This window comes from Syngnathoides biaculeatus, chromosome 10 (genome assembly GCF_019802595.1).
Source record: "Syngnathoides biaculeatus isolate LvHL_M chromosome 10, ASM1980259v1, whole genome shotgun sequence".
Lineage (NCBI taxonomy): Eukaryota > Metazoa > Chordata > Actinopteri > Syngnathiformes > Syngnathidae > Syngnathoides > Syngnathoides biaculeatus.
The window spans coordinates 30,577,639-30,600,099 of NC_084649.1; the positions used below are offsets into that span (position 1 = coordinate 30,577,639).

General features: G+C 42.9%; 2 pseudogenes; both read right to left on the reverse strand.

Annotated features, from left to right (window-relative positions):
- Positions 1–6,945: 6,945 nt before the first annotated feature.
- LOC133507401 (mitochondrial Rho GTPase 2-like) lies at positions 6,946–12,008 on the reverse strand (annotated as a pseudogene).
- A 947-nt stretch (positions 12,009–12,955) lies between these two features.
- On the reverse strand, positions 12,956–14,924 carry LOC133507402 (protein Jade-1-like; annotated as a pseudogene).
- Between the last annotated feature and the right edge of the window lie 7,537 nt (positions 14,925–22,461).

Here is a 22,461-nt window from a genome sequence, read left to right on the forward strand (position 1 = left end):
ACCTTCCATTCTGGAAAATAACTTTCTTCATGGCTTCTTTAAACCCTTAACAATTATCATGTCATCTTCCTAGACATAAGCCCAACATTTGACATCATCTCACACACTGCTTTGCCAATTAAACTTTCAGCAAGAGGGTAGGATCTATTTAAGACTTTCATTGAGTTTGCTGAAGAAATAAATCTGCTGTTGGATACATTGCTTTTCAGTGTGGATTTGTTCATTCAGATTAGTATATACATGTCACTTAATGAAGATTTGGAAAGACTTGTATAACAGCAAGCAGAGCTGGCCAGTGAGCACAAGTTGACAGAAATGAAAAAACAACCGACAGACAAGCTGACCACGCTTGCCATAATTCATTCTGAGATCTAAAAAACATCCCCCCCCAAAAAAGACCAATTTACGAGAACATTTAGCGCAGGGGTGCCCAGACTTTTTTACCCCAAGATCTACTTTTCAAGCCCCCAGCTTCTCCCAATCTACCAACGGGGGGCATCGACTCGATTGCCGTGGAGAAAGCAAATTAGATACCGATAATAAGAGGCCACCTTGCTAGAACACACCTTTATGTGCATGCAATCGACATATCTGCCACACCTTAAACAAACGGCAAGCTGGATGATAGGCTGATGTCTTTTTTATTTTTTTTGGCACGCCATCACACTATCGAGCAAAACTGTTCACGATGGACACATTGAGCACCCCTGGTTTAACGGATGGAAGCTTCAATGCCTGCATGAAGATTGACCTCATCATGTATCAACCAGACTACAAAACCATTAAAAGACGCGACAGAAACCATATTAATAGGAAGAAATAATTTTATTATATTTTTTTATATTACCAGTTCAGGGAGTATTTATTACTATTTTTCTGCCTTGTGCCACGTTAGGACTCTCACTCACATCCTGCTTGTCCAATCAGTATAAGTATTGGTAAAATATTTTGTAGACAATCGCACGATTCATCACTTTAAACCGCTTCCTTTGCACAATTGACATTGCACTGGTCTATGACAGGAACCACGACAGGCAAAGGCGCTGTGTGCATGATTAAAGGGGCACTGACACCTAAAACATGAAATTTAGTATGTTTTTAACCGAAAATAATCATCCGGTATGGTCCCATCTATTTTTTCACAGCAAGTCTGAATGTTGGTGTACATCGTTTTTTTTTTCATCTCCCGCCAGGGAAAGTCTCTCACGGACTTTGTGTTGAAGAAAAAGCAGGAAGTGATGTTTTTTTGCAGATGCCTCCAGTGGCGGGGTTGCGTATTTACACCCATTGTACCTGCGAGATATAAGATGTTTTTTTTCTGTGTGTTAGCCAAAATGCCGTCTCGTTGTATTCCTGGATTTTGCTAGAACACCCAGGAGGATGATTCACTCTTCATACGTTTCCAAAAGACCTGGTTCGTCGTGAAAAATGGATTGCACAGGTGCAAATGATGAGAGTTTTGTGGGTTCTAAATGACAGGTGGGTGTGTATAGCGAAAGTGAAAAAAATAGTTGGGGGGATAACGTAATCCTTCTCTCAGAACATAACAATTGATATGTGTCATAATAACCTAAGTACCTAAGTCAGGGCTACAGGGGAGGTGGTTTGGCCCCGTGCAGGAAGAGAAAGGAGTTCTCCCCCTTGCCAGCCACCAGTGCCTGGGCACCCCTGAAGTAGTTACGTCGCCCGGCATGGGTCCTCCTGATCAGGTCACTTCACTCGATTGTGAGATGGTCCCTTTTTCTAAAAGAGGTTCCGTATCAGAAGGGGTTTCGGAAAAATTCAAAAATCTCTACGTGTTTTCTATGGTGACTGTCCCACTGTAACATCTGCAAATGACGTTGCAAGCAATATGGCTGCTACTGGCATGTCGAGTGGGACTTACGCAACTTTGCGCATTAATGACACAATCTTCACTCTTTTTTTGTGTGTGTATGGACATTGAAGTGAGTCATTATATTTGTAGTTTTCATAACAACATCTATTTTAAATTGTATATTGGGCTGTCAGTGGCCCTTTAACACAATGTGGGACTTTGACACACTTATCTCTTACCTGTTTAAATGAAGAAGATTTTACATCTTGTACGACTCATAAGGGTTCCTATAAACAGAAATGTCTTGTTGCTTTGTTATTCTTTATTCTTTGTTTTGAATGTCCGACTGCTGGAGAAAAATTCTTTGTGTATTATTATACACTTGGCCAATAAAGCTGATTCTGATTCTTGTGTCGTTCAGATAGTAAAAGGCAGTTTTAGTTATTGATTTGATATGATTGAAGGTCAGGTTGGAATCTATCAGAATACCAAGGTTCCAGATAAAGATAGTGAGTCCAGGTATTTACTAAAAGCAATTCGCTTTTCTTTATTGCCAAAAATATCTATGTCAGTTTTGTTCTGGTTTAGTTAAAGAAATTTTGGCTCAGGTTTTCATCTGCTTTAGACCATGGCACACCTCAATTGAACTGCAGTAATCCCTCATTTTTCACGGTCAATTGGGACCAGAACCACCCGCAAAAAGTGAAAAACTGCGAAGTCATGGGGGATGTATGTTTACGTGGGTACCAGAATGTTTAAAATATGTAAACAGTATTTGTACAAAAAGAGGTATTTAGTTTAATCTTTATTTTTTAACTTTATAAATAAATATATCCAGTATAATAAATGTATAAAATAAATATAAATTATTAAACACTTACTGTATAGTTACCATTCATCTCGCCCCTCTCTAATCTCCCTTTCATAGCCAAGATTGTTGAGAAAGTTATTTTTAATCACCTCAGCATTTTCTCCAATCTAAATTTTTTTTTTTTTTTTTACAAATTTCCATCAGGTTCCTGAACTCATCAGAGTACAGAATCTGCTTTTTCATTGTGCTAAATTATATAAGATTGAATCTTGACTCATGAGAGGTGTCAATTTGGTCTTGTTGGAACTCTGTGCGGCTTTTGATATGGTAGTGTCATGGTTCTGCCGGTCCTTGTCCTGGCTGTGCCGGTCCCTGACACGGCACACACAGGTAGCAATCAGTGAGGTGCACACCTGCACCTCGTTCCCCGTAATTATGACAGATACAAATAGGACTCTTCATACAATCTGGCCTTTGCCAGATTGTTGCCTCACACCTCGTTCCTGCACTCTCGTTATTTGGTTCCTGATCTCCCGTGTACCGACCCCTGCCTGCCCACAGACCTGCCTCCTACGCCCGACGACCTTGTTACTGCTGCTCCTGTTGACTGCCTGCCTGATGCCCAGCACTGGACTGAATAGAAATGTTACCCAAACTGCCTTGACGTCTCTCGGGTCCAACCTCATGTTCCGGTCGTGACAGGTAGATCACAATATACTGTGAAACAGGTTTGAAACATGGGTAGGACTAATGGAAACATTCTTTAAAGGGTTCAGGTCCTACCTGAAGGAAAGGAGCTACTTTGTAATCGTTGGACGAGCTAAATCTCAACAAATGGCAACGACAAATGGAGTCCCTCAAGAGTCAGTTCTTGGACCCCTCCTGTTCAGCCTGTATATGCTACCCTTTGGTCAAATTGTCCAGAACTTTAATTTTGACTGTCATACCTATGCATATCCCTCTCTTCTTCGCACTTAATCTTTTGTGGCTTCAGTGCATCGTGTTTTTCCACCCCCACAGTACGTACTGTATTATGGGAAGTCACATTGATACAAGGCGAATGATGATTCCCGATGCCACATCAACTAATGAGAGCATCTGTGGATTTACAATCTCGTGAGCTGGTTAGCTGCACATCATTGAAGCCCCACCCACAACTCTCCCTCCTCTCCTTAAGATGGAAAATTAGATGATTGTTCGAAATCGGAGCTGCTTTCGCTGTGTGGAAAGCGGATTGGAGGAAAAACGGCCCAATTACTTTGAAGAGGAAGCAGAAGATGATGACGATTGGTGAAAAGTTTTGTAGATGATCAAAGATGGCAGAAGTTATGTTTTGTGGCACCATTATGGCGTGAATAAATCAATGGTGCGCTCCATAAAGAATATGATGAAAATCCGTAAAACTACTTCAGTAACTTTCAATTAGGAAGTGAAATGTGTGGGGACTCCATGAAATAAGAGGATTGTTTGAAATGGGATGAGCATTTGCTTTGTGGAAAGCAGATTGTAGAAAAATGGGCAGCTGACAATGTTGAAGAGACAGATGGTGACGATCAGTGATAAAGTAAAATGTTTGGATATGATGAAAGACGGCAGAACCTACGCTTTTGTGGTGGAATTACGGTGTGAATGAATCAGTGGTGCGCTACATAAAGAATGATGTAGTAAACATCCATAAAACTGCTTCAATAACGTTTAATAAGGAAGCGGAATGTGTGATGATGAATCTCAAAATGCAATGAGGGATTCACCCATTCGAGTATGTGGCTTTTTGGCAAGCAAAGGTTGGTTTGAAAAATTTAAAAAGTATTACGCCCTCAGAAGCGTGCAATATGGCTGTCAAGTTTAGCAATTGTGTTAACGGGGTTATTTCCTTGTACAGGGTGTTGGATTAAATGTATTAATTGTACATAGAGTTAGCTCATATTTGCTCTCTTTTTCTTTTAATGCTCTTTTGCTATGCTTAATATGAAGAGTTCAAACACAAAATCAGATAAAGGTATATCTGTTTTTGTTGTTTCTGTAAAGGTGGCATGGTGACGCAGCTGGAAAATGTTGGGCTCAGAGTTCTGAGGTCCTGGGTTCAATCCTGGACCCGTCTGTGTGGAGTTTGCATGTTCTCACCATGCCTGCGTGGGTTTTCTCCGGGCACCCCGGTTTCCTCCCACATCCCAAAAACGTGTAACATGAATTGGACACTCTAAATCACTCCTAGGTGTGATTGTGAGTGAGGCTGTTCATCTCGATGTGCCCTGCAATTGGCTGGCACCCAGTTCCGGGTGTACCCTGCCTCCTGTCCATTGACAATTGGGATAGGCGCCAGCAGTCCCGTGACCCTTGTGAGGATAAACGACTAAGCAAATGGATGGATGGATGGATGGATGGATGTCTATAAGGCAAGAAATGTGCTTGGATGAGTCCTGATTTTTGACTGGAAAAGAAAGGCAGGACATATGCTGCATAGGACGACGCCAATGAGTCTGCATTTAACACGGTGTTTTGTGTAACTATTGCATAACCTGTTTTGGTTTTCCAAATTCATCTTTACGAGATGAACCATCTACAAAAAGGGTTAGGGTTGAGCTTCATTTAATGGTTAGTCTATTAAGTCTGGTCTACTTTTTGTTTGTTCTGTTTCAGCTTGACAGTCATGAGGTTTACCATCTTGAGGTAAAGGTATTAAGGTTGCTGGATTTAATGTCGTGCATCTTTCTAAAGTAAGATGTGGTTCAGACAGCAATATGGTCATGCAAGACAGATGTCTTGTAGGTGACAAAAATGCCATATTCGTCTGTAGCAGAAGTGCTACACAATATCAGTGTATGAAACAACACTATCGATGCACTGCTTCCACTGATGCAGCCACAACTACTCTTTTGCAATGTGGTGGAGCACATTGAGCACAAGTTTATCACCATATTGTTGTGTCAATACAATTAATTCACCTTTACAATCACACATGTATAAAAGGTTTATTGTAGTTCAGCAATGTGAATGTTTCACTAGATACTAGTTCCTTCTTTATTTCACAGAAAGCATTTTCTGATTTTTCTGTCCATTTTAACAGTGATGTCATTTTGATGTCTTCCTCATACATTAATTTGCAGAAAAGTGCAGGTGTTTCTGCATAATTTTGTACCAAAGCACTGCAATCATCGTCATTTGTTTTTTTGTTTTTTTTGTCTGTGGTTTTGGTGCATTGAGTCCAACTGTTTTCCCGTCATCTAAAATTGTTTTTCCTCCTGCACTAAGGTTGTGTCTCAAGAACTTAACTGTGTTTAAGTGTTTATACATTTTTAGTATGTTTTTGCTAACCTTGTGTCCCCCTTGTGCTAAATGTTTTCACAATACTATTGTATCTTTTTTGCAGGTTCCCTCATTGGGTGATGATTTCAAAACATTGTCTAACTAAAGTAGAATTTGATTGCCAGCTGGTGGTTCAAATGTGGTCTTGTTGACTGTCATAATTTGAGAATAAATTGTTGGATTTTCGCAGTACCGTTGTAAATGCAAACCAATATTGTTTATCTTTTTCCACAGGGACTGGGACAAATGGATTAAAGATGTCCACTTAATTAATTTAATCATGTGTGTGCGTCTGGAAAACAAGGTGCACGTTTGGATTATGACGGCATTTACTGCTTGTAGGTCTTGAACCATTCTCCAACCTACAGATGGGGGTGCCATTTTTCCTCGTAAATAGGCGTGATGCAAGGGAGAGTCTGGGAATTCAACCCCTGCAATAATTAATGACTCAATAACTGGTTTTATGCCTTCTGATGCATCTGATTTTGATGGATATTGTTTCATATATGGCCTATATTTTGTTTTGGTCTAATTTGTCCTGGTTGTGCTCCCCTAATGAGTCCCACACCTGAAGGCCCTGTCAACCATAGGCGTTCCGGGGCTTTCATTGCACTATATTCAGCCCAATCTGCCACCATGCTATCCAGTATTTGTGCGCGACATACAGCCACCACCTCTTGCTTCCGTTTTGGTGGCTTCTGACCTGCAGCCACCCCCTCTCTCTTGCTTCACTGGCAGCCCCCAGCCTGCAAAATTCACCACGTGGGCTTGTTCTGGCAATGCCCAGCATGTCCCATCCACTATGTGTTCCTATCTCATTGGCGCTCAACCTGCAACGTCCACCACATGCTCTTATTGCAGTGCGTCAGACCCCCAGCCGCCCCTCACTTATGTCTTGGTGACGCCAAACCCCCAGCCGCCTCTTCCTCATGTCATGGTGGCGCCAGACCTCCAGCCGGCTCCTGCTCATGTTGTGCTGGCACCGGAACCTCAGGCACCACTTGCTCATGTCTCAGCAGTTCCCGAGCCCCAACCGCCTCTTGCTCGTGTCTAGGCGGTGCCTGAGCTCCGGCGAAGAAGAATCCAGCCCTGGTTGGAGATATGGATGGGTGTATGAGGCCAGCACCCAGGGAGTCACGGGCATAATCTTCCATCGCTTACTTCTCGAGACGGTTTAGATGGCACAATTGTATGGGCATTGTGGGGATAAAGAGATTGCTACATCCTTACTTAAGACTGGTGAGAAGTCATGATATTCTTGTGGCATTCTTGAGATGTCTAGTGGGGTGGAAGCAGGTGGTGCATTTTTTGAGGGTTTCACTGCAGAGGAGGCAGTGGGAATGACAATGAAGACTCCATCCAGTGATAGATAAATGGGTCCAGTCAATGGTGGGGTTCTGAATCCGGAGAAAGGGAATGCCAAGAACTGAGGGAGCCTCATGGGAATGGATAACAAAGAGAGAAATGCTTTCACAGTGAATGCCGGAAATGATGAGTGTGATAGGCACTGTTTGGTGAGTGACAGAGGAGATGACTTGGCCTTCCAATGCTGTGACATTTTTCGGTGATGAGAATGGTTGGAGGGGAACTTGAAGTATGTGTATTAATTCTTCAAGAATGAAATTATAATTGGCACCAGAATCAATGAGGGCAGTAATAGAGTGGCTTTGACTCTATAATGTAAGTGGGAATGCTCAAGGAAACAAAGATTTGGCATGGTCATTTTGATCAGCGAGGCCACAGAGAAATAAAATTATCAGCTTGTGCACAACCAATGCACAGCTGCTGGGTAACATGATGCTGACGATCTTGGGGGTTAAATCACGGTCTCGCAATTTGCATGGGTTAATCAGATTCAATGGACTGTGATGATTATGAGGGAGGAGGCGGGTGGGCAACTGACGGCATGTTGCTGAGTGTGGGAACATTAGTGGGATAACTGTATGGTTAGAGGTTAAAAACAGGCTACGTAAACCCAGGTCCTTGGAGTAGGGCTCAGGAGAGGCGACATGAGGTTCTTTGTATGGAATGCAGGGTGGCTTGAAAGCTGCAGATTCAGGAGGAGTACGAAACGGAGGTGAGTTGGTTCGCAAACGGGAAGAGAGAAGGGATAACTGTTGCCTGAGGGACTGTAATGATTTCCTGGAGGGTCCGTTCTTGTTTATATATTGGCGTACTGTGGAGAGGAAGCGCAGTTGTTGCCTTTGGGGTTATTGGGTTCATAATGGCCAAAGAAGTCTTTCATGAACTGAGAGGCGCTGGATCCAAAGCAGGCAGAGGCAGATATGACATGATGAACAGTTAATTGACAAACAAAATGTGCAAAAAGGAAAAACAAAAGTGGAACAACAAAAAGAATATTCTTTGCTATGCTTTCAGAGGGGAAATTGCACACGATGATTATCTTATTGTAATAGTTTTTTTTTTGGGGGGGAGAATATTGTTATACAATTTGCACATCATTGTATATCACATGTTTATATATAAATAGAGAGAAAGGAAGAAAGAAAAAAAGGAAAAAGGGAAAAAGTGTACAGTTAATTTACATTAATTAAAAATGAAATTCTTCTTCTTTTCCTTTCGACTTGTCCCGTTAGGGGTCGCCATAGCATGTAATCTTTTTCCACCTAAGCCTATCTCATGCATCCTCCTCTCTTACACCCACTGTGGTCATGTCCTCCCTCACAACATCCATCAACCTTTTCTTTGGTTGTCCTCTCGCTCTTTTACCTGGCAGCTCCGTACTCAGCAGCCTTTTACCAATAGACTCACTCTCTCGCCTCTGAACATGTCCAAACCATCTCAGTCTGCTCTCGCTAACCTTGTCTCCAAAACATCCAACGTTGGCTGTCCCTCTAATTAGCTCATTTCTAATCCTATCCAACCTGTTCACTTTGTGCGAGAACGTCAACATCTTCATTTCTGGTACCTCAGGTTCTGCTTCCTGTTGGTTCTTCAGGGCCACTGTCTCTAATCTATTCATCATGGCTCACCACTGTTTTATGAACTTTGCCCTTCATCCTAGCGGAGACTCTTCTGTCACATAGAGCACCAGACACCTTCCGCCAGCTGTTCCGACGTGCTTGGACTCGTTTCTTCACTTCCTTATCACACTCACCATTCCTCTGTATTGTTGACCCCAAGTATCTGAAGTCATCCACGCTCGCTATCTCTTCTGCCTGAAACCATACTGTTTCTCACAGATACTTACTTCTGTCCTGAGTCCAGCCTCCACTACTCTTTCACATAACTTCATTGTGTGGCTCATCGTCTTTATTCCTCTGTAATTTCCACAGTTCTGAACATCGCCTTTGTTCTTAAAAATGGGGACTGGCACACTTTTGCTCCATTCTTATAGCAACTTCTCTCCTGCTAGTATTCTATTGAATAAGTTGGTCAAAAACTCCACAGCCACCTCACCAAATTGCTTCCATAACTCTACTGGTATGTCATCGGGACCAACTGTCTTTCCATTAATTATTCTGTTCAGTGCCTAACTTCCCCCTTACTAATCATTGCCACTTCCTGGTCATTCACGCTTGCCTCTTCTACTCTACCTTCTCTCCCATTTTCTTCATTCATTACCTTCTCAAAGTATTCTTTCCATCTACTTACCACATTGCTGGCACCAGTGAACATATTTCCATCGCTATCCTTAATCACCTTTACTTGCTGCACATCCTTCCCATCTCTATCCCTCTGTCTGGACAACCTGTAGAGATCCTTCTTCTTTTGTATCCAACACGGTGTACATGTTGTCATATGCCTATTGTTTTGCATTCGCCACCTCTACCTTTGCCCTACGTCACAACTCAATGTATTTCTTACGCCTCTCCTCATTCCTCTCCGTTTACCATTTCTTCTTCGCTAATCTCTTCCCTTGGATGACTTCCTGTATTTTGGGGTTCCACCACCAAGTCTACTTCTCCCCTTTCCTACCAGAAGGCACCCCAAGTACTCTCCTGCCTGCGTCTCTGAATACCTTAGCAGTAGTATTCCAGTCTTCTGAGAGCTCTTTCTGTCCATCTAGAGCTTGTCTCTCTTTCCGGAAGACCACACAAGATTCTTCCTTTCTCAACTTCCACCGCATGATTCTCTGCTCTACCTTTGTCTTAGGGTTAGTCTTCCTACCCACTACCAGAGTCATCCTACACACCACCATCCTATGCTGTCAATTTACACTCTGCCCCACCACTACTTTACAGTCGGTAACCTCCTTCAGATTACACCGTCTGCACAAAATATCATCCACCTGTGTGCTTCTACCTCCACTCTTGTAGGTCACTCTATGTTCCTGTCTCTTCTGAAAATAATTGTAATCACTGCCAATTCGATCCTTTTTGCAAAGTCCACCACCATCAGGCCCTGAAAGTTCCTTTGCTTTCCTTTGCTCCCTTTCCTTTGCTTTCCTTTCCTTTGCAAGTTACTTACCCATCACTTCTTCGCCCCTGTTTCCTTCGCCAACATGTCCATTGAAATATGCACCAATCACTACTCTCTCTCTCTCTCTGTAATGACCAGGAGTACTTTGTCTAGTTCCTTCCAGAATTTCTCTGTCAACTCGAGGTCACATGTTACCTGTGGGGCATAACCGCTAATCACATTATACATAATACCCTCAATTTCAAATTTCATCATCATCACTCGATCTGATACTCTTTTCACCTCCAAGACATTCCTAGCCAGCTCTTCCCTTAAAATAACTCCTACTCCATTTCTCTTCCCATCTACTCCATGATAAAATAATTTAAACCCTGCACCTAAACGTCTAGCCGTATTCCCTTTCAACTTGCTCTCTTTGATGCGCAATAACATCAACCTTTCTCCTAATCATCATGTCAACTAAATCCTGAGCTTTTCCTGTCATAGTCCCAACATTCAAAGTCCCTACACACAGCTGTAGGGTTTGTGCATTACTTTTCTCCTTCTTCCGACTAAGCCGCTTTCCTCCTCTTTTTTCATTAAACATGACACAAGCGACGTCACAGTGGGAGCCCGACACCTTCAGGACGTCCGCTTCCCGTCCACTTCAAAGAGGATAAGGGAGTACTTGTGATTGCTGATTTGGACCATGTTTATTGCAAAGTGGGAGAAGGCACTGTCGCCTCTAGCGTTGTTCACGGTGTTGCGGCCTATGAAGGCCTGGAGAAAAGTCTTCTTGCCCGTCCCCCAATGTCCGATTATCTTGCACAGAAATACTAAACGCTGCGTTTGGCAGTTCTCCAGGTCCGCCTCTCTCTCTCGTCACTGTGACTCCAGAAGTCTGCGATTCCTTCTCTGAGAGAATCGGTTAGCAGAGGTATCCCGGGTACTCCAGACAACAGTGGATGTCGAGATAAGCACTAACAGTGGAGGCCATGACTAGAGATTTAACCATTGCTGGTGGTCATGTCGACTTTGGCCACCCATGGCATGTAAGGGCAAGCACAGAATAGATTCTTTACCTCTGCTGGCGACAGTGCAAAGTCCTTGTCCATTTAAAGTCAGGTCATTGTCCTGCACTCCATCGCGCGTATTTTTCCAAACAACTGTCTTTACATCTTCTCAGGCCTCTGATGCCAGTGGATTTCCAAAACAAGATTTTTGAAAACAGTTGAGCTCACCGTCGCTGAGGACGTGGTCGTTGTCCTGGTCGGAGATGTAAAAGATTAGACTGAGCGCGTGGACACACTGAGGTTTGAGCTGTTTGTTTTCGATTTCATAGAGAGAGACGGTGCTGTGGATGACTGCCTTCTGTGCGTAGTAAAACAGCTCTGATATGTTTTCAGATTCCTTGGAGAACACTCGACACATATCTCAATCTCAAAAAACTGATTCATGAGGGGGAGAATGATTTCCACGGAGCTACCCAAACGCAGATCTGACTTGTTCCCCACAAGGATTTTTGGAACTCTTGAGGATCTCTCTTTTCAGTGTCTCATCATTCTGCTCATTTTCTGAGTAGTCCACGATGTGTGTCAGCACTTTCTCTGGAGTGATGTCAGCAGGGATGGTGATTTCTTCAACTCGAGATGGAACCTCCGTGGGGAACTCCTCTCCAACCTAGGACATAATGAGGGAAGTCTTCCCCAACATGGCAGGCAATACATTTGCGCAGGAAATGTGACCCAGTCCAGTAAGCTACACTGGCGCTTGAACCAATCAGCTGCCCACAAACTGACGTTCCTGTCAACACTGGAAGCTAACCACAGCTCATTCTCAACCAGTCCAAAGTCCTTACACTGTTCACAAACACACTGGATGGTGGTGATGACTGCTGCTTTGTGGTCCGTGAAATTGCAAATGGTTGATCCATCCAGGGCATGACTGACATCTATGAGACATTTTTTTCAACCAGAGAGTATCACGTCACCGTTGGCAGAGCACTGGATGGCAGTGACAGCAGCGCAATGGGGATGTAGCTTCTTCTCCATTTCAGAGGTGGCGAGCCGAAAAATGGGCAGGGTGCCATCGCTGTATCCCATCGCCATGTGCACACGCTGCTGACCTGGAAAAGGGCTCCATCACACACAGGTGCATGACTGGTTGAACATCTGGAACTGCACCACCAGTTCATTACTGGGGATGGACCACGACCTCAGACTGTCGTCTTCACTGCAGGTGGAAAATTTGGTCTCATCCGTCCGAAAGGCTAAATCATTCACCTTTTTCTTCGTGGCTGCTGACCAGCCAGATGTTGCTGTTGTCCAACTGGTCTATGTACCACAAGGTTCCCATGGTGGTGGGCCAACAATGCCCATGTCCATTTTGTTGTAAAAGGCAGCGCTGACCGTGGTCCCGTCCAGCATGATCTCTTGCTTCAACACAACTGATCTCCTGCTTCTTCTGGTTTCTCCAGTCTGATGCTCTAATGTCTACCATTCTGAAGGAAATGGTTTTGTCCAGAGCCTTAGAGCCAAAGCCTCCCTTCAATGCTAAAACTTCAGTCCAACGCTTCTGCTTCCAGTCCTCATGTTCCGGGGGTTTTTCTTGCCGCTATTCAGGCAACAGGGCCTCAATCCAAATGGTTTTCCAGTGCAGTTTCACACTAACACCTCCTGCTTCGTGGAGTTCATGTGGCAAAGCACAAGATTGTTGTGAGGGTGTTTTGGGGCTCTGGAGTCCTGATCCAACTCATTGATCTGCAAGGGTTTGGCCTCAAGGGTTCTGGTGTCATCCTTATATACTCACCCCGTATGAGCGTCCTTTCCTTTCACTCAATTTCCCCTTTTCCTGCTTTGACCGTTGTTTTGTCTTGTGTTCTGAGTGGTTCCATGGGGTCGGAGATTGAGACCGCTAAGGGCTCAGTCGGTCAGAAGAGAAGAGACTCTGCAGATCCTGCTCTGACAGATAACTGCTGAGGAGCTCTTGGTCTATGAGCTGGACTTGGTGCTGGAAGTCCTGCTGCTGAACTCGCCAAATGGAACGTTTCATCTCATCACCATGCAAGTCAGGTTGCAGACCCTCTCCAGGTCTTGGCAGAGGTGCGTGAATAGCTGCAGGCATCTCAGAAACATCTAATGCTCATGTCTGGACACGGTGTCCTTCTCGTCCTTCTTGGGTATGAGCAGTGACTGGTTGAAGTTAGCTTTACGCTTCAGCTTCCAGTACTGGTAGAGGAAGTCAACTGTCTCGGGCACCACCTTGAGGTGACGGCCCACTTCCTTAGCATCCACAAACTGGTAGAAGACCTCCTCCATCTTTTGCAATTTCATCTTCCAGACATTGATGCGCTTTTCCTGGGGTTCACATTGACAAATAAGACACAAGGACAACTGCAACAACGAGGGGGATGATGAGGCGAAAGGGATGGGGCTGGGGGCGGCCGTATCCTCTTCCTTGTCCCCTCTAACCCTCCCTGTCAGTTTGCCCTTCCTGCTCCAGACGCTTTCCTCATTTTCTACCTCAGCGCTGGAGTCCTGCTCCCCAGAGTCACCGCCCTTAAGGCCCGAGTGCTTGGGGCAGTAGGACTTGAACTTGACTTCGTCGTCCTGGGTGATGATGGTGGTCATCTCCAAGCCGGAGTGGAGGCCGCAAGTCACATAGAAGGCAATGCGGCAGTTTTTGGCGGAGCACTGGAAGAAGGCTCACATCTTTCCTTTACCCAGGCAACAGTTGAGCATCCACCTGTCACTGGGAATGTGCGACACGTTGTTGATGGGCTCCATCTTCCCCGGGTCACCATTGGTCACCTGCAGGATCCACAAGGCACAGATGACATGGACCCACTTGGTTCCACTGCGTGTGGGCTTCACAGCATTGCGCTTCTTTGAGCACAACTGGCACTTTGGCAGGATACCCAAGTCACATATCCAATACAACTAGCTGCGCTTTGGGAGTTTTTGTATGCTGTAATATGCCTGGTGGACGCAGATGTTGCACTTGTTGTAGAACACCATCTCGTTGTTGTCCTCTCTGTTGGGGAACTGACACATGTCGCACACCACATCCTCATCATACTCGATGCCCAGGCCCTCCTGTGTCTTGGTAGCGTTTGTCATGTTGTTATGACAACACCACTCAAACTCCTCCAGGACGTTCTCCATGGTGAATTCATCCAGTGGTGGAAGGGCCAACTGTAGAAACTCCTCGTTGACGACCTGCCGCCAGGTGACGTCTTCCTCATTGAGGTCGTAGCGACACATGCCCTCCGCCAAAGTCCTGATGTCCACGTAACCGAATGCTAGGGCAGCCGACGTGTGGATCAGGTTCTTGGGCCTGACGAACATGACGTCCTTACTTTTGTCGGTTAGTCCCAGGGCCTTGGCCTCCGGGATGAACTGCGGGCTAACGGGCACCTGGACAACCTTTTTCTCACGCCTGCCTCCAGGACATAGTAATCCTCTGCGTTGAGCTAGTACGAGTCATGCACCTTCATGGTGGTGATCAGGTCTGTCCTGAAGACCTCAGATGGTTTCTGTCTGCATCTTCTCCTAGTCTGGGATGACGTTTGTGCCCAGCATTGGCATTGTTGGACTCGTTGTTGCTTCCGGGGTGCCAACTTCTCTTCATGGGAGGGTGTCTGAGGAGTTCCAGCTTCACCACACTTGTTGATTTGTCATTGGTTGTGCACGTAAGGTCACCATCTTCACATACGTGTACCAGGCGTTGGCGTCAATTGGAGAGGTGGGATTGTCCTGGGTCCATGATGCTTCATGTCCATTGATCCAGTGACGAACATGTACAGTCCTAGACTGGCTAGTGAGGAGGGGCCATGCTCTGATCAGCACCAAGGCCAGCTGTCCCAAAAGTGGTGCTCCTTTACCTAACATGCTCAAGCGTGGATTAGCTGAATTCTTCACCAGTTTGAGACCAGGGCAGCCTATTGTTACCCAACCCATTGTAGCTGGACTTCCACCGCTACTCACTGCGGGATGAAAAGGGAGCCACAGGCTTGCAGTGGAGGAGGTGTATCCACGTTGGACGTTCCACTATCTTTATCACCGTGGGAGTGGTCAGCAGATCTGGTAGGGACCTTCCCAGTGAAGTGAGGACCAACACTTCCTCTTCATGACTTTTCTCAGGACCCAATCACCAATGGACACCAACGGCACCTGTGAAGAAGGTACAGTAGGTGGCAGATCATTTGCTTCTTGAACACTTTTATTTTGCAGCATCTCTTTCATCCAATCAGCTAAAGTATTTTCTTCTTCTGACTGCTGCACTTGCTGCTCTATCATGGGCAGTCTAAATGTTCTACCATATGCTCTTTCAAATGGGCACCTTTATTTGTTGGGGTTATTCTCATATACAGTTTTACTAAATCTAAACATTCTGTCCAAGTTCTCCCTGTATGTTCCATAGTTTTCCTTAATCGAGAGTACACTGTCCCATTGCTTCGTTCCACTAATCCTGCACTACGATTTTTCAAAGTTATTTCTAGAGTTGCAGCTACTTTATTGATTTTTTTTCATTAGCAAAATGTGGCCCATTGTTGCCGTACAATTTTTCTGGAATGTCATGAGAAGGAATAATATATTTACACAAGACCTTTGCCACAGTAATTGCATCAGCACTCCACCCATTCAATAAGGGGCAGATCAATATTAAACAACATTTGTAATGCTGGACTTTGTTCAACTCAATAAAATTAATGTGGAAAAATTGGAAAGGATGACTAACTTGGGGAAACTGCCCTCTCTTAGGTCTGCAGTTCCCTTTAAGTATTGTGTTTGCAGCAATTAAGACATGATCTACAAAAAATCTTTGAGTAAGAATTGAATCCAAAGGTGCGAAAATGTCTGTGTATAATAGCTACCATTACCATCCCTCCTGTTGAGACATGGCAAGGGCCATGACTCAAAATTGCCATTGTTTTAAACAGATTTTTATATTTTTTTGGTAACACAGGTTTTCCACTGATAGTGTATCAGTGGTTTCAAAAGTAAATTTACCTCGGGTCCGGTGGAGACACATTCTGGCTGAAGCTGGGATGCAGCCTCAGCGGACATGCACACAATTTAAAAGAGAAAAATTTAAAAATGTCTTTTTTTATTATTTTTACCACAAAATAAGGTAAACAAGGAAGCTAGTGTAAATAGGTTGTGTACAAAACTACAAATAAAGCTCTCTATGGCAAAACCACTGTAACTTTCACTCAATGAAAAATGTTTCTCTTCTTGCATCAAGTTTTGTCATTGTTACACCCCCGAAAGCCACAACCCCACCATGATTGGTAGGTTCACCAGCTGCGCACACAACACCATAAAGTGCCATTCATATAAAACTTGAGGGCAGCACTATCATTTAACTTTCATAGTAGGGTAGGGCCCGCAAAATATCTTGGGGGCCGCAAATAGCCTATCTTCGAATTCAGTTTTTTCTGTAAGTCATCATTGGGTTTCACCTTGAGGAGCATATTTTGCATGTGATTTAGAACTTTTAAATCAAAAGGAGGGTTGGGGCTAGTGATTATATCAATATGGATATGCCATATTTATTGCTCCCTCCCTTGGCGGTTTTATCAGCGGACGCGTTTCCCAGGGAGACAGCATTTTTTTTCTTTTTCTGTTTGTTTTTCAAGTTTTTTCTTATGGCTCTCTTTCCACCTCTCACTTTCTTTAGACTGTTCTAAGCTGTTGTAGCTGTAGTTTCTTCATCTGTTTTTAATACAGCCACTGCTTGCATTACTTGAGCTGTCCCTCCTCCCTTTCTCTTTCTTGCCTATGCCAACCAACCGCTTGCCATCCTAAGATGTAAATCTTAATCTTGGCTTTTCCTTACCTCCCTGGAACACTTGCCATCAATCTTTCTACCAACCTGCTGCATCCTTCAACTGTTAACTTGCCATTTCAGCCATGTTATTTTTCTCTCTTCTTTTCCCCCATTTTTTAAGAAACATCATGCTGCCCGGTAAACATCGTTCCATAAAGTTTACATCCCCTCTAGGGCAGACTTACTGTTCCCGCTGTCCATTATGCTTTTCTACGTTTGTCCCTTACATATTACTTGTCCTTTTTGGTACCTAAGTCCTTATCCACTACCTTGTGTAGTTCACCGGAACACAGACTTCTGTTAGCATCATTAGGTTTCCATTCCTGACCTATGATTCCACAAGTAATGGCATTCACACTCGCATTCACTCACTCACACATTTATGGAACCCTATAAATAACCTCTTTAAAGGTAGAGTTACCTTAAAACCTCCTTCTGGAAGAGTAGCCTTAAACCTCTTTCTAGCGGAGTAGCCTTAAACCTCCTTGTGGCGGAGTAGTCTTAAAACCTCCTTCTGGCGGAGTAGCTTTAAAACTCCTTCTGGCGGAGTACCCTTAAACCTCCTTCTGGCGGAGTAGCCTTGAAACCTCCTTCTGGTGGAGTAGCCTTGAATCCTCCTTCTGGCGGAGTAGCCTTGCTTACCGGTTCAAGTGTTGTCTGGACGCCAGTTGTTAGTGGCTGTCGACAGACTTCAGTGTGTCCTCTCCCTCCTTGATGGGCGGTGGTTTGAAACTCCGACTCTATTAAAAAAGGCAAACAGACAAGGCTTCAAGTTTTACTTGCTGCAAGGGGAGCGATGGGGCCTCAGCCTGCTTCCAACAAACTCCAACTCGTGTTCCCTTGCAGCTTCTTTTTATCCACATAAATCACATGATGAGTGTATGAGTGTTTGTGTGTGTGTGTGTCTGTGTGACTGTTTGATTGACTACGTCTGTCTGATTGATTACATGTCTGACTGCTGACATCTGCTTTCAAGACAATGAGTTCAAAGGTAGAAGCAAGGTGGTGATGTTAACCAACTACAGTTTGTACAAAACGAGAACATATGAATGATTTCTTTAACAGTTGTGTGCCAAAAAGAAAAGAAAACGAGCATGCAGAAAGTTGATGCTCCGTGAATTTATTCCTCCCGCCATTGAGCTTTGGAGTTGCAACGCGAGAAGGGAGTTAACCCTGCATGTCCCGATCATGGTCAGGTGAATGGAGCAGGAATGGTTAACAAATGTCTTTCCAGTACTTCAAAACGATGTGTTCCCTTATTCTCGCCACAAGATCTCCAGAGGGAGGTACTTGCTCCCGGCGAGATCCTCTGAGGTGGAACACAAAAAAAAATCCAACTACAATTTTGCAACTAAATTCTCTCCAGGATAATGCAGATGTACTTTTTCACTTGTTGGAGATTATCTTTTCCCAAGTTTCCACTTGCAATTGCAAATGTTACTATATTTTTCCCATTTATAAATGTATCCAGTATATGGAATCATCAACTTCTAACTTCTGTAATATTCTGTAAACCTTAGATATGTTTCCACCCCCTGGGTCTGACCTATACACAAGGAATATCTTAACCATACACAGATTAGTTTGAGATTTTTCTTTTTTCATGTTTTTTTCTCAAGGTAATGTCTCAGATACAAGAAACTATAAAAGTCTTGGTTGGTAGTCTAAACTGATTCTTTAGTTCCTGGAATTATCGAAGTGCGCCCCCTTCATAAAGATCAGCGTGTATGATGAGCCCCCTTTCGGCCCCTTGTTTGAATCTTATGTCAAACACATTGGGTGGGAAATGTGAATCATATCCGATCCATTTTATAATCCAGAATGGTTCTTTATCTTTTCTTGTATTGACTATTCTGTGCTAAATCTTGATGGACACTTTTATTAATGGGTCGGTGTCTTTTAAAAACTGGGCCAAGCATATGTCCCCAATAATTCCTTGTAATGGAATATCACTTGATACCGTACATTCTACATTTTTCCATTTTGGTTTATAGGAAGGGTTACAGATTTCAACTAAAGTTTTTATCTGCACAGCTTGATATTTGGGAGAGCAAGGCCTCCTTTGTCTTTTGGTAGCTGGAGAGTCTTATATTGAATTCTCGGTCTCTTGGTCTGCCAAATAAATCTTTATTTGTCTAGTTCCTGAAATGTCCCTTTAGGGAGCTCTACTGGTATATTTTGAAACGGGTAAAGTAATCTGGGTAACACGTTCATTTTTTTTGTTTCCACCCTCTATCCTAATCCAAAAAAGGAAGCAGATTCCACCTTTGATTTTAGAGATTAAGGGAACATAGTTCTCTCATGTAATTGTCTCCAGAGTTATAGGAATGTTCACCCCTAAGTATTTAATTGTTTTTGAATTCCAATTTACGTTGAGTTCTTCCGTGATGGATTTGCTAGGGGAGTAATTAAATGACAAGATTTGAGTTTTGTGCGTGTTCAGTTTTTAATGTGATACTAGATCATATTCTCTCAGAGTTATGAGAAATTCTGGGAGAGTTTTGTATGGGTGCCCCATATTTTTCAGAATATCATCTGCAAACAGAGCAATTTCACCTTGATGCACTTAATCTTCTCATTTGATCTCGTTTGATCCATTGACTGAGTGGTTCGATAAAAAGACCAAATAACGGTGAGAGAGGGCAACCCTGACGACAACCCCTCTTTAGTTCAAAGCTGGATAGTCCTCTGTTGAGCCGTATTTTGGCAATTGGTTTATGATATAAGGCTTGTATGGTCTTAGTAAAATCACTATGGAACTGGAATCTCTCTAGTATGCTACATAAGAAAGGCCAACGGTATCAAATGCTTTCTCTGTGTCAAGCTCTAATTGGACAGCTTCTAGTCTGTTGTTGTTTATATAGTTAATTACATGTAGTGTTCTCCTGACATTGTATTGTGTTTGCCTTTGTTTGATAAAACCCGTTTTATCCAACTGATTAATATGCGGGAGTATTATTTCAAGGCGTTTTGCTAAAATAGAAGTGAAAAGTTTGTAGTGCACGTTTAACAAACGGATTGGCCGATAATTAGAGCAGTCTGTCGTGTCTTTCCCCTCTTTTGGTATTACTGTAATAATTGTTTCTCTTCAGGATGGAGGGATTTCTCCCTTCCTCAAGACCAAGTTAAATGTTCTGAGCATCAGTGGGGATAACAAATCTTTAAAAGTTTTCTACCACCATCTTATCAACCCATCAGAACCTGGGGTCTTCTTTAGTTTTAATCTAGAGATTGCCTTTTGAAGTTAATCTATGGATACATCAGCCACTACTATTTTATTCTAGTCTTCTGTGATTGTTGGGAGGCAGAGTGGTAAAAGCAAAGATTCAGGTGAGTTATCCCCTTTACGTTCCATCTATCCATAGATTTTTGGTAATAGTTTCCAAAGCTATTATTAATATCCTGAAATTTGTATTTGATGTCTTTAGTCGTTGGGTCTTTAATTTTGTATATTGCCCTCTCTGCTTGTTGTTTTGTCAACCTATATGCTAAAATTTGGACTGCTTTACTACCTACTTCATAATACCTCTGTTTTAAAAAAAAATTCTGAATCTCTATATGATAGATTTCCATAATCTGTTTTTTAATTTCCCTAATTCTCTGATTAATTGGGTGTGTTTCTTATGTTTTCTTTCCAGGTCTTCAATACTTTTTCTAATTTGTTCAATTTTTCTCATTCTAACTTTTTGTGACGTGTCAGTTTAGCAATGATCTTCCCTCTCAAGACTGCTTTACCTGCATTCCAAATCATGACAGGGGAGACTTCCCCATTATTATTCTCTGTTGCGTATAAATTTGTCTTCTTAGAGTTCTTCTTTCATTTTCTCTTTAAGTACATTCAAATGAAGCTTCCAAGAAAACAGGTTTTTACTGATTTTTTTTAAGTTTAACTCCAAATAAACAGGGCTTTGGTCTGAGAGATCCAATAACCCAATTTTACATTACTTTTAAAAAACAATATCTTGACGAAACATAAAAAAACAGTCAATTCTTGAGTATGTTTTATGTGGTGGAGAATAAAACGTGTTGTTTGGTTTAACTCCCTTCATACGTCACAGATGCCCATTTCTCTTGTAATCTTTTCCACTATTTGTGATATGGTGTTGTTTTGTGTCTTACCTAAAGTGCCCCCGACATGCCTATAAACATTTTAAAATAGATATTGTTATGAAAACTACATATGATATTATTCAGTTCAATGTATATACGAAAAAAAAATGTGCGGAGAGTTGTCATTCAAAGTTGCGGAAGTCTCACTCGACATCCCAGTGGCAGCCACATTGCCTGCAATGTCATTTACAGATGTCATACTGGTGCAGTCGCCATTGAGAAGACACTGTGCCATCTGCTATGGGAGAAGAACAACAGGGATTTTCGGATTTTTCCGATGCCCTTTCTTACAGCTCTTTACCAAGAAGAAAACATCTCACAATCGAATGACGTGACCGGGACAATATTACTCTATCGTTTAAAGCCATATTTAGATGATATGCAGATTACTTCTAACAACAGACTCCCCAATAGTATGTAATACAGTATGTAGCGTACTCAGGAGGATCCATGCCGGGCGAACTAACTACTTCAGGGATGAACAACGCCACCGGTAAGCGATGACAACATTGCAGCTGAAGGGGTCTTCTGCCATTTGTGGGACGACTTTCTTCTTTTGTTTGGGCATATTATAAACACCTCTTTGTCTTCTTTAATTCACATGTTGTAGAAAAACTCAAAGTATATGGCGTTTATAAGTCAAAACTTTATCAGGATAGGGAGCTCTGTTATTTTGCTGTCTACAGCATGACTGCTCAACCTTTTTTTTTTTCAAATGTTTTCATCATTACCAGGTAAGGATAACCTGATGTTTACCTTTCATATCATCTGAAGTAAAACATAATCATATCAGAATCAGAATCAGTTTTATTGGCCAAGTGTTAAAAAGCACACAAGAAATTTTTCTCCGGCCGTCGGTGCTGCCTTGGTATGACATTCAGAACAAAGAACAAGAGACATTTCTGTCTATAGGAACTATTTCTTATAAGAGTCGTGCAAAATGTAAAATCTTCTTTTAGAACAGGTAAGAGATAAGTGTGTGAATGTCCCATATTGTGTTAAGATTGTACAGAGTGCCTTTACCCGTTCGCAGTTCCTGTTATAGACCAGTGCAATGAAAATTGTGCAAAGGGAGCAGTTTAAAGTGACATGTGATGTTTTTTTTTTTTTTTTTTTTCTTCAAACAGACTTGGCAGCAGAACTCTGTGAGAAGAGTCATTAATGACATTGCTCTCACCATATACACTTAGAACATTCATGCAGTATTTTTAAGATTGAAATCAGG